Raw genomic sequence first — 17,331 nt, 5'->3', positions numbered from 1 at the left:
CGTAGATTGTGAAGAGGAGGAAGAAAAGGAACAAGAAATGTCAAAAGAAGAGGATATATTCCAAGAACAAACCCTACATAAATAAGAAATGAATCTGACAATATCTTGTAATGCATTGGCTGGAATTACCACTCCTAAAACTATCAAGACAGAAGTACATATCAAGAAGAAAAAGGTAATAGCGTTGATTGATTCGGGAAGTACCCATAATTTTATTCATTGTAAGATAGCCAAGGAATTGAATTGCTTCCTATATTCAACACCAGAGTGTCAAGTGATGGCTGCAAGTGGTGGAACCATAAATTTCTCCGGAAAGTGCCATAATATCAAGCTATCCATGGGAGAATATGTATTGAATAGCCCAATTCTTTCCATTCCAATGGGTGTTGTTGATGTTGTACTAGGAGTCCAATGGGTAAAATCCTTGGGTACAATAGCTTTTAATTTTCAAGAAATTTTCATGAAATTTTGTGAAGAAGGAAAGGAAGTTGAATTAAGGGGTATTGCATGGAAACCGGGAAAGATAATCAGCTCTAACAGTCTAACAAAGCTTCTAAAGAAGGAACAATGAGGCATAATTGCACAATTATGTTCGCTAGAGGTTCCCACATCGAAATCATCTATTTATCTAGATCTCCAAAAAGTCTTGGACAATCATTCCAAGGTATTTGAAAATCCCAAAGGCCTCCCACCTATTTGTGATCATGATCATACTATTCATTTGATTCCAAGAAGTTTTCCTCCAAACATCAGGCCGTACAGATATCCCTATGCCCAAAAGAGTGAAATTGAACATATGGTTATAGAAATGCTAGATGTTGGTATAATTCAACCTAGTCAAGGTTCTTTCACTACTTCAGTAGTATTGGTGCAAAAGGAGGATGGATCATGGCACATGTGTCTGGATTATAGGGAGCTCAACAAGCTCACTATTAAAGATAAATTTCCCATTCTTGTCATTGATGAATTATTGGATGAATTGCATGGATCAATTTACTTCACCAAGTTGGATCTTCATTCAAGATATCATCAAATCAGAATGAAGACTGAAGACATTCTGAAAACAACATTTACAACTCATGAGGGTCATTATGGATTTTTGGTCATGCCTTTTGGCCTTACCAATGCACCTTCTACATTTCAAGGTTTGATGAATTCCATTTTCAAACCCTTCCTTAGAAACTTTGTGTTAGTATTGTTTGATGATATACTAATCTACAACAATTCATGGAAGGATCATGTTCAACATGTTGACAAGGTGCTCAAACTATTGGAGGAGAAACAATTATATGAAAAAAGCTCCAAATGTTTATTTGGAGTACAAGAGGTGGAATATCTGGGTCATATTGTATCTCGTGAAGGTGTTAAAGTAGACCCTAGCAAGATTAAATCCATTAAGGAATGGAAAATCCCCGCATCCATATCCGCAAGGATTTCTTGGGTTGACAGGGTATTATCACAAGTTTGTTAAGAATTATGGAAGAATAGAAGCACCTCTAACATCATTATTGAAGAAAGATGCATTTTCATGGACTCCAGAAGCAACAAAGGCCTTCGAACATCTTAAAGAGGCAGTGTGCCAAGCACTGGTCTTAGCTACACCTGACTTTGCAAAAACCTTTATTGTGGAATGTGATGCTTTAGGAAATGGAATTGGTGTTGTTTTAATGCAAGATGAAACATCCATTGCTTTCAAAAGTCTTCCAATCAAAGGAAGGTATTTACACAAAGCTATTTATGAGAAGGAAATGTTGGCAATACTACATGCAGTTAAGAAATGGCGACCCTACCTAATGGGAAGACGCTTCAAGGTAAAAATGGATCCTGATAGTCTTAAATACTTTTTAGAACAAATATTATCTTTAGAAGAATAGAAAACATGGGTCACAAATATGTTGGGTTATGACTTTGAAATCACCTACAAAAAAGGGAAGCTAAATGTTGTTGCAGATGCACTCTCAAGAAATGATGAAGATGTGGAAGCATTGTTTTGGGCTATTTCTATTATCCAACTAGATTGGATAAATGAAGCAAGGGATGAATGGAAGATGGACGAAGAATCATGGCCACACATTCAAAAATTGTAAAAGATCCCATTTCAAACAATATGGCCAAAACTTGATGAGGAAGGAAAAATCATATTGGAACCTAGAACAGTCACAGAAACAAGAACCCCACAGTGATGAAATTGATCAATTTCAGAGTATCTCATGAAGTGAAAGAACTTACCTACTAAATATTCCACATGGGAGGACAAGAATTTTATATAGAAGCATCAAGAACTACTCAAGTGTTGAGGAAAATACTTTTTGAAGGAGAGGGGCATGTTAGGTCTCTATACTACTAGTGTAACCCCTTATTGTTATTAGTACAACCCCATTATTATATTGATGTGCCCATGTTGTCCCCATATTGTTATTATTGTTCCCCATAGAAAACCACTATTGTTACTATTGTTCCCTTACATTATTATTGTTATGTCGGCTCTGATTATATTATGACCCATTAGACTCCTATATATAGAAAGGAGGTCTTGTCATTTGTATCATCCAAGAATTTTTCATTTGTGTAATATAAAGGAGGTTTCCCCCTTGAAGAGGCTGAATTATAAGGCATTTATCTTTCTTTTCTATCCTTTTGTGAGCTAGTTTCATAGCATAATCATTACTTTTGAGTTGTATTATTTTAGCTCTATTTCATATTACAAAAGTCAGTTTTTCAGATTTGAAAATGAAGGGACAAGTAGTGAACAATTTTAGAAGATGAAGAGACAATGCCTCATTTCATATTCCTACAGAGAATAAAAATATCCAATAATCCATGCTTATAAAATATACATTGTTTAATGGGAAAATTAGTTTTTGGGTGTTAAGAAGTTTGTATGAGATGGTGCATGAGCAACAATAGAAGAGTAACAAAATTGAAGAAGAGAAGTAGAGAAGACGTGCAGCAAACTTGAGAGCATAATTAATATCAATTAACTAAAACATTTGACTTTATATTGTGATTGAGATATTTTAGCCTCCTTTCAAGTTGTATCTTGATAAAGAATAGGTTGTAGCCTCTCGAGGTAGGAGCCTCTTGTAGGTTGGAGTCTACAAAAATCTGATGTAATTTGGAAGTAGAAGCTTTCCTTCACATCATTTTCAGAAAAAAATTTTTTGTTGTTTTCTCCCTTATGGGTTTCCACTTATATCTAGTTTCTTCATGTGTTGTTTCTTGAAGTTGTGTGAATTCTAGAATTCTGAATAATTGTATTTGTAAATGTCTCTTTCTCTGGTAACTGTAAAAGGAAACCATTACTGATTAATCATATACATAAGTCATTAGCTACATAAGAAGAATTTTAATTTGAGAAAAACCTGAAGTTTAAAATTACTTATTCACACCCCCGCACTAATTTCAAAACATATATATCACATCTTATCTCTGATACCATGTTGGAGAATGCAATAGGAAACTATTAATTCAAATTCTTCTTAACCTTAATAATTTATTGTTAACTTTATTTATCTTCTTATATTTCTTTATTAGATGTTTTCCTCAAACAATTATCAAGAGAAACAATAGTGAAGACAATGGACACAAGAAGAAAGCTCCAAGCTAGGGAAAACCCCTCCAAGGAGAAAACCAAGAAGAATATCTTCCCTTCCTATCAAATCTACTTCAAATGATAAAAATAAGACCCAAAACCCTAAATCAATTCCTCCTCTAAGCACTTAGTCAACTCTCCATGAATCCCTTTGAATAGATCAAACATCAACCAAGTCAACAAGGGTTAATTCTTCTTCACCCAACTTCCAACTTCAACTCCATCCCCAGCTTCAAGTCTACAACTTCGACTTGTAATAGTTCCAGAATCCCTACCACACGTGTGGGTAGAAGAGATAAATTCTAGGTATCCTTCCTTCTCTTTAGCTTTCTCCCTTTCTTGTATACATTTAGCTTCAAGTATTGACCTTCTTGCAAAATTATGGACCTGTAACAAGATCTACGATTTTGGCCTTGTAGTTGTAACACAAACCCTAGATCCTTCACACATGTAGGAGAAAAATGGCCACAAAAGTCAAATTTTGGTTTCTCCTTGAGATGATATCTTCTTCTAGACCCTTGATCTTTCTTCCTTCTTATTCCTAGATTCACATCAAACTTCCTTCTTGAGATATCAAATTGGTGGTGAGAGAGGTCAAAGATTCTTCTATATACAGGTTTTCCATGAGGTTCAATACCCCTCTCTAGGCTGACTTCTTTCCAGTAGGGAATGCTTGTGCTTGGAGGCTCATAAGGGCTTTCTAGACAAAAAATAATATATTTTTCAAGTTACATATTTTCCAATAGGGTCTTATACAATTTAAAATGTCTTTCTTAAATCACAAAAAATATTATTTTGACATGACAAACCCTAGGAGCATGAAATTCATGCTTGACCTAGATGACCAATAACATCAAGCATGAAACACATGCTTAAAAATAATATTTTTCTTTCTTATTTCTCTTATAACATAAAATATACATATTGACATAAGTAAAATGACAATTATGAAGACTGAAATTGATTACATTTTCCAACAAGAAATATAGTACTTGAGGAAATACGTAGGCTCATTTTTTAGTGGTATAGCACCACTCCACGCCATAAGACCAAGGGGAAATAGTTTCTAGTAGGGAAAGGGTATATAGAGGTCCTTTGAGGAGCTAAAGAAGAGTATCAGTCAAGCACTAGTTTTAGCATTACTGGAATTGCATCATCCCTTTGAAGTGGAGATAGATGCGAGTGGGTATGTTATGGGAGTGGTCTTAATTCGAGGAGGAAGAATTGTATGCTACCATTCTGGTGTATTTCACGAAGAATATCACAACTACCCTACCTATGGTAAGGATATCTATTTCCAGGTGCAAGATGTGAAAAAGTAGAAGCATTATATGATGGAAAAGGAGATTGTAATTCACACATATCACCAACCACTACAATACTTGCATACCTATAGTAGACTACAATAGACCAGGAATTACAAGTGGATGGGATTTCTACAATAGTTTCATTTAGTGGTCAAGTATAAGAAGAGAATCACAAATAAGTTGGCTAACATTCATTCAAGTCCACCCACGTCAAACATTATAGCTTTTGGAACTCTAATTCACATGGAGTCATTTGCCCATGATGCGTATAGAGAGGAATATTTAGAGGATGAAGACTTCAAGGTGGTGTTTCAGTAGTTGTAGAACTAGATTCATGTGTATGATGGTCAGAGGATAGTTGACTACCATATCCAGGAGGGGTTACTCTATAGGCTGGATAAGTTATGTGTTCGTAAAGGTGAGCGATTGTGGCTAATTAGAGAGGCTCACATCTCCAAGGTTGCATGGCACTTTGGTTAAGGGAAGGAAGTGGCCAACTTGCATAGGTATATCTATTGGCCCAAAACAAGTAGCTAGGTCCATAAGAGGATGCATGCTTTATGTACTAGCAAACCTAGTAACAAGAAACAAGGTCTATATCATCCCTTACATGTACCCACTCATCCTTGGGGAATCATTTCCATGGACTTTTTAGTATGTCTACCAACAACCAAGAAGGGACATGACTACCTATTCATGGTAGTTGTCGGGTTTAGAAGGATGTGTATTCTAATTCCTTGTAGAAAGACCATGAATGGGAAAGAAGAAAGAAGCTTGTCTATTGGAAAAGTATGGTTTCACTTTGTAATATCGAAGAAAATTATTTTAGAGAGGAACACAAAATTTCTCAATGCATTTTCGACTACATCAAGGGAGAATATGGACAAAAAGTTCAAGAGGAATACAACATTCCATCATCAAACAAATGGGTAGACAAAAGTAGTCAACAAGACTTTGGTGCATCTTTTAAGGGGTTACAATTAGAAGCATCCTAAGACTTTGGATGAGAGTATGATATATATACAACACTCTTATAACATAGTAGTCCACGCTTCTCCCAGTAAGTCCCCATTTGAAACTTGTTTTGGATAGGTTGAGTAAGGGATGATATTATAGTGGATGTCTTAATGGAAGAATTTTTTTTATAAGATTAGAAAAATCCTTATATATGTACAGGAGACACTATAGAATTTATGGGGAAAACATAAGGTCAAGCATGATCAACACATAATAGAGAAGTCGTTCAAGGTGAGAGGCAGAGTATGGCTATAGTTGAAAAAGGAGAGGCTACATGGTCATGGAAATAAAATAAAGGATCTATGGTATGATCCATGAGAGATATTAGAAAATGTGGGAGAAAATTCCTATAGACTCATTCTACCACCATACATGCACATTTTCTCAATTATGAATGTAGAGAATATTAAAATCTATGAGTCTTCCATGCTAGATCAAGAAGAGGAAGAAGTGTAACCTTTTGTAGAGGATTTGTCACAAAATGATAAAGAAGAGTTGAAATATGGTGAATTTTTGTGCAATAGGTTCAAAAATACAAGATAGAGACATCATGACCTTTGGAATATTGTTTTGAAAGAATAGTTCCAAGCAAGGCTAAATGGTACACTGAAGAGAAGATGGAGGAAAAATTTTCTCACCTCATTTAGCAAAATATTTTGGGTACTAAAATCCTCCCAAAATAGGGAGGTGTGATTTGGATTGGATCATTATCTTTTTTCATCCATATCAATGCTTTCAAAGTGGAAAAAGTGGAGGAATCAACTCATAGGAGCATTTTTACCAGTGGGACCTAGTTTGGAAAATTGGGATTTGAAACCTTCTCAAACAATTTAGAGGCATAAAATGGATATTTTTGCGTTAAAACATTTATTATATGGTTTCATACCTATTTTTCCTATTCTAAAAACTAATATCATTCCAACAATACAATAATTGAGTATCAGAGTTTGTATGCAAACGTTATGCCACTTGGAAGTTGACCTTCCCATTTTGATCACCATAATTCAAGAGGATGCCACATCAGCCCCGTTATTTATAGAAAAAGGGTTATCCATGTTATCATGGTGAATAAAACTCTAAAATGTTCCATATTGTAACTTTGGTTAAGAGTTGAGGGAGTCAAACCTAACCACTAGTATATCGGGTCATGTTGTAACTGGGCCAATAGGAGGAAAACGAGTTCCATTCTTTTCAAGTGTATCTTGTTCCATAAATTAATAGAGTAGTCAAGAGGATAGGGAGAGAGTAAACAAAGAGGATTTGTGCACTATAGAATCCCATGGGCGATAGGCAATACTTATTTTTACTTGCATCCATTTTCTATTCAAATAAGGAGAATAAAGCAACCTCACCTTCTCTTGGGTTTTCCCCTGAAAGGATTTGCAATGCTATATCTTATGTCAATCATTATTTATGTCTTTTTATTTCTGTGTTCTCTATTTTCCACATAATTATAATTTTCATGCATACACAATAAAAAATAATTTACATATCCATAAATCTCTAAGAGAAATAAACCTTCGTAGTGTAGATTTCAGATTTTTAAGTATAATTTTATTAGATCTATTGTGATGAATTGTCTAGTGCAATATCCATAGTATTTTCCAGATCACCTAACGACAATAGTATGATGGAAATCCCCCCTACACCCCCCTCAATAATTGGGTTCCAAACATGGCTAAAAACAAGACCTCTCAATTTGGAAGATAATCAAGCTCCATAAAAAACAATTTTATGCTTAGAGACTGATTACAACATCCCCATTACTATTGCACTTGTTGGACTATGCTTCAACTTTGGGCTTGGTTAGTTTCTCATTTTCATCATCATAGTTGAAGACGAACTGAAACTTAGAAAAAACTAGTTTTCTTCTTGGTTTCTACCATCTTTTATATGTGTGCAAGTTTCTAGCTGGTATGTGTCTTTTATAGGTTCAATTGTCCCTCTTCAAAAATCAATCATATGAAATGGTACTTGACATGTATATGCTTATTCTTATGATGAAAGGTTGAGTTTTTTACAAGATGAATGGAACTTTGAATATCAATATACAACCTATTATTCTCCTACTTCTTTCCCAATTCCTCCATGAACATCTATAACCAAATCATGTCCTTAGTAGCCTCTTTAACAACAATTGTACTCTACCTCTATTGTTAGATGTGAAACAACCATTTGCAATTTTGAACTCCAACTTACTAATGTTCCAGCTACAATAACAACATACCCTATGGTGATCATCTTCCTATCTATATCACCTTCCACATATGAGTCAACATATCCATGTATAACAATGTTTGAACCTACAAAGCATAAGTATTAGTACCTCTAAATACCTAAGAATCTACTTTATTTCCTTACAATGTTGTTTACCTAAATTTTTGGCATATACTTGCTCAAAAGTCCCATTTGATGTGAAATATTTGGCCTTGTTCACACCCTCACATATATCAAGCTACCAACTATTAATGAATATGGAACCTTGGAAAAGTATTCTGACTCCTCTTAGGTCTTGGGACACATCTCCTTATTCAATTTGAAATGGTTATCCAAATATGTATTAACTAGTTTAGAATTTTCAATTTTAAATCTTTCCAACACCTTTTCTATGTAATTACTTTAAGACAATATTTATTTATTATTTTTCCTATCTCTTGGTATTCTCGTACCAAGGGTTCGATTTACAACACCCAAATATTTTATGACAAATGAATTAGCTAAGTTTCAGCACATTTATATCTTGCATGTTTACATGTCATGGAAATATAATGAAAAGATAATATAGTTTTCATTACCTACTCTCTTAAAATAAAAACAATGATCACAGTGACATCTACAATAACATTGCTTTTTCATAAACCACTTGCTTGAGGATTTCTTTAACCATACAAACTCTTCTTTATTTTGGATACTAATTTTTCATTTCCTTTGACCTCATATCCATGTGGCTAGTACAAATAAATATCCTCCTCTAAATCCCCATGGATAAAAGTTATATTTACATGTAACTACCTAAGATGCAAGTTTTATATTCCCAACATCACTAATCAAATATTTCATCATTAATTAAATATATCATTATAATGTCGTTAATTTAATATTTAATATTACATTATACATTTCTAACCTTTATCAAACAAATTCAAATATTAAACCAAATTTTAAAAAAATTTACTACAATTTAACTAATTATCATTATTCAAATCTTATTTAAATTACTTATCACTATAAATCAAAAAGTAAATAAATTATTTATTAAAAATTAAAATTATTATGAGCTCACAAGAAATCAATTTCCTCTCTATAACTATTAATAAGCTTTTTTATTCATGCTCATTCATCTCAAATTGTGGACAACAATTCCCTGATGATGGACTCACCTGGAAAGTCTGAAACGTTGGATAAAAAATGAATCACAAGTTTTCCACATATTTTCCAAATCTGCACACCTCTGTGAACTCACTTTTTCTAAACTTAAGACAGTTCTAATTGGAATGATTTTGACAATAGGAGAAAATATTTCATCAAAATCTAAACTTTTCTTCTGTGCAAACCCGTTTATAAAAAAATTGGCCTTGTACCTATTTTCCTACCATATTCTTCCTTCAACCTATAAACCCACTTATTCTACAATACTCTTTTACTTGCAACCAAGAGGACCATGTCCCAAGTCTGGTTACGTATCAAAGAGGCCATCTCTTCTTTCATGCCATGCCCCCATTTCTTTATGGTTTCTAACTACATTACTTATTCATATATTTTTGGTTCACCGGAATTAGTCAAAAATACATAATATAATGAAGAAGACTATTTTTCAAAGGGTCTTCTTAACCTACTTTATGTTCTAATAAAACTTGTAGGAGCTTGAGGTACATGTTGTTGCTATTGTTATTGAACATTTTGATTTTATAACACCTTTGTAACTTCTCTTTCTATGATTTCATCAAGAACTATGTATTTTGTGCTTTCCTTTTCTTGTTTCCTTATTTGCAACTGATCCTTTTTTCATGACATTCTCATTGAATACTGCATCTCTACTCCTAATGAGTTTTTTACTTTCACAATCCCATAAATGATTTCCAAAATCATTAACTCCATATCAAATAAAAGTATACTTCTTGTATTTTTTGTTAATAGTTATTATAATAGTTATTATATTTTCTCTATTAATATGTGACCACTTCTTCACAACCAAAAGACTTCATAAATGTTTAGCTTACCTTTCTACTTTTCCATCCTTCCTCTAGAATTGCACCACCTAACGAACTTCAAGGCCCTCTATTTACTAAGAAAATAATAGTATTAATAGCATCTGCCTAAAATGTAAGGGCATCTTGCATACAATATCATAATCCTTGTGTGCTCCATGATTGGCATGCTCATCCTTTCTGACACACCATTTTCTCATGGTGTTCCTAAAACTATCTTCTCTCTACAAATCCCACAGTATGAATAGTAACTCTAAAACTCCTTACTACAATATTCCCCTCCATTATCTGATCTAAGACACCTGAACTCATTTTCTAACTCATTCTTAACCAAATCTTTCCATTTCTTAAAGATATCAAAGATATCATATTTGTTTCTAATGCAATAAACCCATGTTTTCTTAGTTGCATCATCAATAAAAGTAACATAATAATAATATCCACGAAGGGATGATACTTGAGTCGATATCCATACATATGTATGCACAAGATCTAACTTTGCACTCTCATTTTCCTTCCCAAAGTTGAGAAATATATCTCTTTTCTGTTTTTCATTAACAAAATGATCATAGATGTCTAAATCAACCTTATTCAAATCTAGCAATAACTTACGTAATTGGAGAATCTACATCCCCTTCTCACTCATGCACTTCAACCTATGATGCCACGATGTCATATCAACTCCTGTAGAAGCCAAAACAATATAAAGTTCAACACTACCATTACATAAACAAAATGCACCTACCTTGGTCCTTCTCCCCTTTTTCTATTATCAGAAATATTGTAGTGACCTTCCATGAATTTCTTGTAAATGTGACTATACAACCTTCACTTCCTAAATAACCTATTAAATTCATATTTCTTCTTAAATTGGGAACATGTATTATAGAGTTTCAAAAAAAATTAGTTTATATTTTGTAATTTTATCCTTATCTTACCCTTTCCCACAATTTTACATGGTTCATCATCACCGAAATAAACCTATCAAAAATCACCTTAAACATAATCTTCAAAATATCTCATATAGAGTGTGGCATGAAATGAATTCATTGAGTCTATCGCCCAAAAATTAGCAATGTTGTCTATGAAAAGGATTAAATCATATTCTAATAGATATTTTGCAATATTTTCTTCATTATTATTGATCCAAATTTATGCAAGGACGAAATTAAATACAAACTTAAATAGAAACACAGAGCTAGAGTGAAAAATTAACTTCAATTCATTAATAACAAATACTCAAATTGTTTACATGTAGAATGCTAATAAACTAGCTTGGGAGAAGGTTGCATATATCTAAGAAGACATGTGATGGGCACATGCATTCTGAACTATGTTACAATCAGGCTCAAAGGATTTTTATTATTGAGACACAATGGAAAACCCTAAACATCCAAAAACCTAACCCTAGGAGATGAAGCGCCAAACATTTGTGAGCCTCCTTGGGATTAGTTGGAACCGCAGCTTCCTGACATCGTAATTCAGCCATATGATATTTTTTTGCCATGCATGATACCTCATTAGAAAGATCTATCTGAAGAAAACCAAATTTTCTTGGAAATCCCCTACCCATAGTATTTGGGCTTGGTGCGTTTTCCAAAAAAATGTTGTTTAGGGCCTCGAAATGGCTCTGGAAATTCAAGACATGAAAAACTGCCAAAAATAGAACATTGTGCTAGAATTAAGGAAACTAAAAGGAAATAATGTTGGGAGTCCAAGTGGAAGAGGTATGTGGGAACGAATATCCACCTAGCTCAGTCCTCCCCACTTAGGAAGCAATGATCCCCATTGCATTGAGTGCCTCCATGAGATGGGTGAACTTCTGTTGAACTTGGTCCCTGGTAAGCCACTTGCCTTGGTGTAGGAGTTGGCCAACTTTGGCAACTAGATACAGTTGGATCCTCTATTGGTGAGTGTCATTGATCTATGTGTCCATGATCTGATCAGTTGTGTCCTGTTCTGTGTATTTTGAGTAGATATCTATTGGTTTCAATTGTTCAACAATGTCTGATGTGTCCAACAATGTCTCGGAGTATGGTTGAAGGTGGTCCACATTAAACATTGGATGCATGCCAAGGAATGGGGGAACGTTGAGCTCAAAATAATTTTCACCCAAAGCCTTGTTGATGATGTAAGGCTCATATCAAAGTGGTCAAATATTTCGATGGACTCTAACAAGGCATTATATCTATAAATGGAACCAAACTTTGTCACCCACCTAAAATGTATTCGACACCCTATGTTGATCATTACATTGTTTGTAATTGGCATTGGCTTTATCTAAGATGTCATGAACCTACTAGCGTATTTTCTATATGCATTTAATAAAATTAGTTGCTTTATCAGCCTCAGATTGTACATGTGTAGATTCTACCTGTGTAGTAGCATGATGCAACATCAATTGAACACAATGGTTGAAATCCTAGACCCACTTGAAAGGGACTTTGCTTAGTCAAGCTATGGAGAGATTTCTTATAATTGTGTTACGCATAGGGAAGAATCCCATCGCAAGTTCATGGATGCTTGGATTTGTACATGCATAGTATGTGCACTATCATCTTGTTGATTACCTTTTTTTGACCATTAGTCTATGGATGGAATGCAGTCGACTCGATGAGCTTGGTGTCCAATAATGACCAACGAATCTACCAAAATGTGCTCAAGAACCTACTATCCTGATTGTATATAATGGTATACAGAATCCAAAAATGTACCCACACTCATTCGAAGAAGAGTTTGGCAATTTCCTATGTTGTGATACTCTTCTCATAGGTTGCCAATATATCCATCTTAGAATATCTATCCACAACCAAAAATACACATTCATTACCACGTTTGTGTTATAGACATTTTTGTGCCTTACAGCATGAAGCATGAAATGTCCATAATCTAAGGGATCCAAAGTCCCTAAACATGTTGTTCCTACCCCTAGGGGAACAAGGTCAGCAAACCACAGCAATCCAAACAAGTTCTCCACTGAAAATTACTCAAAAACAAGGCAATTCTGGATCATGTCAACTGCTCCACTGAGCATCTGCGCTAAATGTCAACTGCTCCATGGACCACCTGCGTTGAATGTCAACTCCAGCAAAGGCTACCTGCGCTGAGCGAGTTTTGACATGTGGAAGTCTCATTCCTCAATGAGTCAATGCCCAGGAAGCTTCCAAAATGACACTTGGATTAAGGAATTCGACTGGTGATGAGTAAGAGGTTCTAGATCTCCAAGTGGAAGCAAGAACCTCCAAGTGGACTCAAGAACTGAAGAAGAACTGGAGTGGGAGAGGACACTAGTCACATCTCAGGCTGACTCATCCTCTCTCCAAACTCCTATATATGGATCTCTCTCCCATGAGATCCGGGGGCTGGAATCTTGTGAATGTAAAGAATTGCTGTTGGTTTGAGTTTAGAACTATTGGGTGATTTGCTTTGAAGGAGGCGAAGAGGAGATTTCTTTCTGCTGGGAAGGTGATGCTGGATTGGGCCTTTTATGGTTGTATCACTTCCTGAACCTTACTTCTTCCATTAATAAAGAATTTGAGGTTCTTCTATATGCAAGTGTCTCAATGGTGTATTGTTATACTTGTGTATTTGATTTATTCTAATCCTTGAATCAATTATGAATGTATGCTTCTTGTAGTTTCCCTCTCTTGCCATTTTGCAGGATCTTGGTGTAGCTGGGCCAGTGAAAGAGCAAGGAGCTGGGGGCAAGCAGCAAGGAGAGAAGATTGGATCAACCATTAGCGAAAGACATCGGTTAGTGGATCTCTTTCTCCTCTCTGTTACATCTCATAAAGAAGTAATCTTAGATAGCTTTGCTTTGATTGTTGCTAAGGAACTATCACCCTTAGAGTGGGATAGGGTCATTCCGTATTGGATACTTTTCCCAACAACAAATTGGCGACTCCGCTGGGGATCGTATCTTGTTGGTTGTTTGTGTTTTTTCTATTCATTTCCTAAACGCAGGGAGTACCGAATCGAACTGCATTTGGATCTTTCAAATGCAAAGTAGAGGGCAGCTACTCTAGCTCAGTTTCTAAGCATGTTTATGATTTGAAGATCTGATCCACAAGGACTCTGAACAGCTCTTAGTGATAGCTTTTCATCCTCCTTTGAATCATCCTTTAGTGTGTACTTGATTGGTAGCTTTGATTTGGCCTGAAACAGTGTATTTTTGAGCATTTTGTGACCCGGAAACCAAGAGAAATGAGAGTTTCTCTCTTCATTGCAGGCACTGTGAAGGCAGTCTACATTTCAACGCAGGCCCCGAAGGGGCTACCTGCGCTGAATGTCAAACTGACAGTGTTCTACCTGCGTTGAACCAGTGTGGCCTTGTGCAGCTGGGGTTCTTTGTCCTTTATTGCCCTGTTTTGATCTCTGTTTTTGCAGCCTATTATCAGTCAATGTACCTATCTGAAACCACCTTTCTTTGCCACTATTCCACCTCGGTTGTATAAAGAAACTGTATTTGTTCTTTGTGTATTTCTTACATCATTTGTAGTTTCCCATAACGAAAGTGAACTAGTCTTGTTGTGGCCTCTTAGATCTAGACCTGTGACAAGTGTCGTTCTGATCTTAAGAGTTAGTTTGTTTGTTGTTCATAGCTGATTGAGCTTTTTCTTTCGTCATATGGTTTGAATTTATGTATTTCTAGTGTTGAAACAAGTAAATCTTAAGGTGTCTTTTGATTTTGGACAAAAGCTTGTTTGCTTTCACTTGAAATTGAATTCAAAGTTATACAACAGCTTTCTTTTTGTAGTACATCAACATTAAGAAAGAGAAAAGAAATACCTGCATTGTGCATGTGCATTGTGACAGCTTGTATGTTGATGTAGGAAAAAGTGCATTAGTGTGTGCTCTATGATCTGTGTGAAAAGATGATGTCTTTCTTTTCCCTCAGTAGTTAAGATTTTCATAAGTTGAAAAGATTGAAAAAGCTTGCTTCTCATCTTTAGACTGCATTTAGGAGTTGTACCATACATCTCGTGGTGATCCATAAAGGCAAACTGCTAAACAAGATCAACCTAAAATACATTGAATTTACATAACAACGCTTTGAAACATAATGCAAACACATAGAGGTCTAAGCTAGAGACGTGTTCCGGCGTCGTTAAACGTGATATCTTAGCGTTGAGTGGTTGGGTGATTCCTCCACGATGAAGCGATAAGTATCAATACGGACTTGTGCTCCCACGTACCGTCGCGTATATATTGGGAGACCCCTATAGGAACAAAGCCTTTATCCATAGGAAGCCGTGTCGGCCGCCCTACTAATCGCAATGCAGTGAACACAGCGTTCACGAAGATCGACCACCCGTACCGTAAAACGTATTCTGTGGTTTTGCGAAAAGTTTGGCACACCCTCTGCCTAGAACTCCAGAGTAGTTTCTTTTGGCCTTTTTCAAACTCTATAACTGAAAAAGTCCATCCGAGCATTTGTCACTTTGGGCTCGTTAAAACATCGAAGGAGACTAGAGTCATCTTTAGCTTTTTCTCGACTCTTAAAAAGTGAAAAAGCAAGTTGTGTCTAAATCGTCGTTATAAAATTTATTTTAAAACAGAACATAATCACCTCCTATTCCTGCGTTGATCTGTAGGTTGAGAACATGGAACACACCAACCAAGGAATTCGCCATGATGGAAATCCTAGTCCTTTCTCCTCTTGGGGAGAAGTTGGTGTGCCCCACATGGCCGCATTGTCGCTTCCAAGACTGACAATTGGCCTGCCAATCTGGCTATTCTCACCAATGTAGTTCAGAACACCATGGTTCCTGAACAGTCGAGTCAACAGTTAGATTAGTCTAGAGCTGCCCACCAGCCTTCTACTTCCTATAACTCTGCCTCCAATCCTTCATCTTCGCAAGGTAGAGCCGGCAAAAGCCAAGCTCCCATGGAGAAGAAGGAGAAGAAGAAGAGAGAGAAGAAGAAGAAGGAGCCTAAGGCGACTGGGGGCAAGCAAAAGACATCTGACAAAAATCCACACATAGCACAGACCGGGCCTAAATCGCCATGTGTCATATGTAGAGGAGACCACTTCCATAGAGATTGTCCCTGTATTCCCTGGATACTAAGGGACTGGTCCCCTCGTTTGCACAGTTGGGGAGCATCAACCTCTGATAGCCATGTTGAATGCTTACCGTCAACCAGCGAAAGTGAAGGTTCAAGACAAAGAGGGGGAGCAAGATCCCCCTGCAGACTGTGTGAAGGTGATCACGCCATCCACCATTGTCCCTTCTTAGACGAAGCGAAGAGAGTTTTGGAAGATCGTCCGGTTTCACCGTTGAGACTTCCTCCTGGATACAAAAAACTCGTGCCAAGTCCTTTGTTGGTTGAGAATACAGCTGGCCCGCTCAAGTGGTCAGCTGAAGCGTCAGTCATTGAAAATGAACCTACTGAATCCAGACCGGACGAAAGTCCAAAGGTTGAAACGGCAGTTGACCCGGTTCTCCCTTCAGAAGTTTCATCTTCAAATGACACCGTCACTGAAGATTCATCTTCAATTGACACCCTCACTGAAGAGAATAAGGATGACACCATCCAAATTCTTTTCATCAACACAGACTCTGACGAGCGTCAGGGCAATGCGCCCATTCCTTTATCGCAGGAAGGAACATCGTCAGGGTCATATCCGACCGTGTATTCGGTCCCACCACCAAGCAACCTGGTTGTGTCCTTTGATTGGAACCAACTAGGCAGACCCCGGTTGCCAACCAGTATACCATTCAGAACCATAGTCGAAATATACAGAATGGTAATGGCTGGCACTATCATTGATGAAGGGGCATCTGTGAGTATCCTTTCCTCTGTTGCTTGGAAAGCACTGGGTTCCCCGGCGCTTTTACCTGAGATAAGAAATCTCTCGGGTTTCGATAAAGGAACTAGTCGACCATTAGGGATCCTCCCCAATGTGCCCATTACATTGAAAGGGAAGGTCCTTCAAATGAACGTGATGGTCGTTCAAGGACCCTTGGATTATAACCTACTCCTTGGACGAGACTATATATATTGCATGGGAACAATAGTCTCCTCACTCTTTAGAGTAATGTGTTTTCCACACGGAGGAAGAATGGTCAAGCTCGTAGACCAACTTTCATTTCCGGGATCACGCATCGCAAATAGTCACATACTAACCCTGAATGGTCTATTCACTCAAGAAATGTCTCCACCTCCGGTCCTTCTTCCTGATGAGCGCGAGTGATTCGGGAAAATA

Source organism: Pinus tabuliformis, chromosome 6 (genome assembly GCF_031772625.1).
Source record: "Pinus tabuliformis cultivar Carrire ecotype Pingquan chromosome 6, CPIR1, whole genome shotgun sequence".
Taxonomy (NCBI): Eukaryota; Viridiplantae; Streptophyta; class Pinopsida; order Pinales; family Pinaceae; genus Pinus; species Pinus tabuliformis.
The sequence above is the reverse complement of the archived record's forward strand: the minus strand, read 5'-3'. Positions refer to the sequence as shown.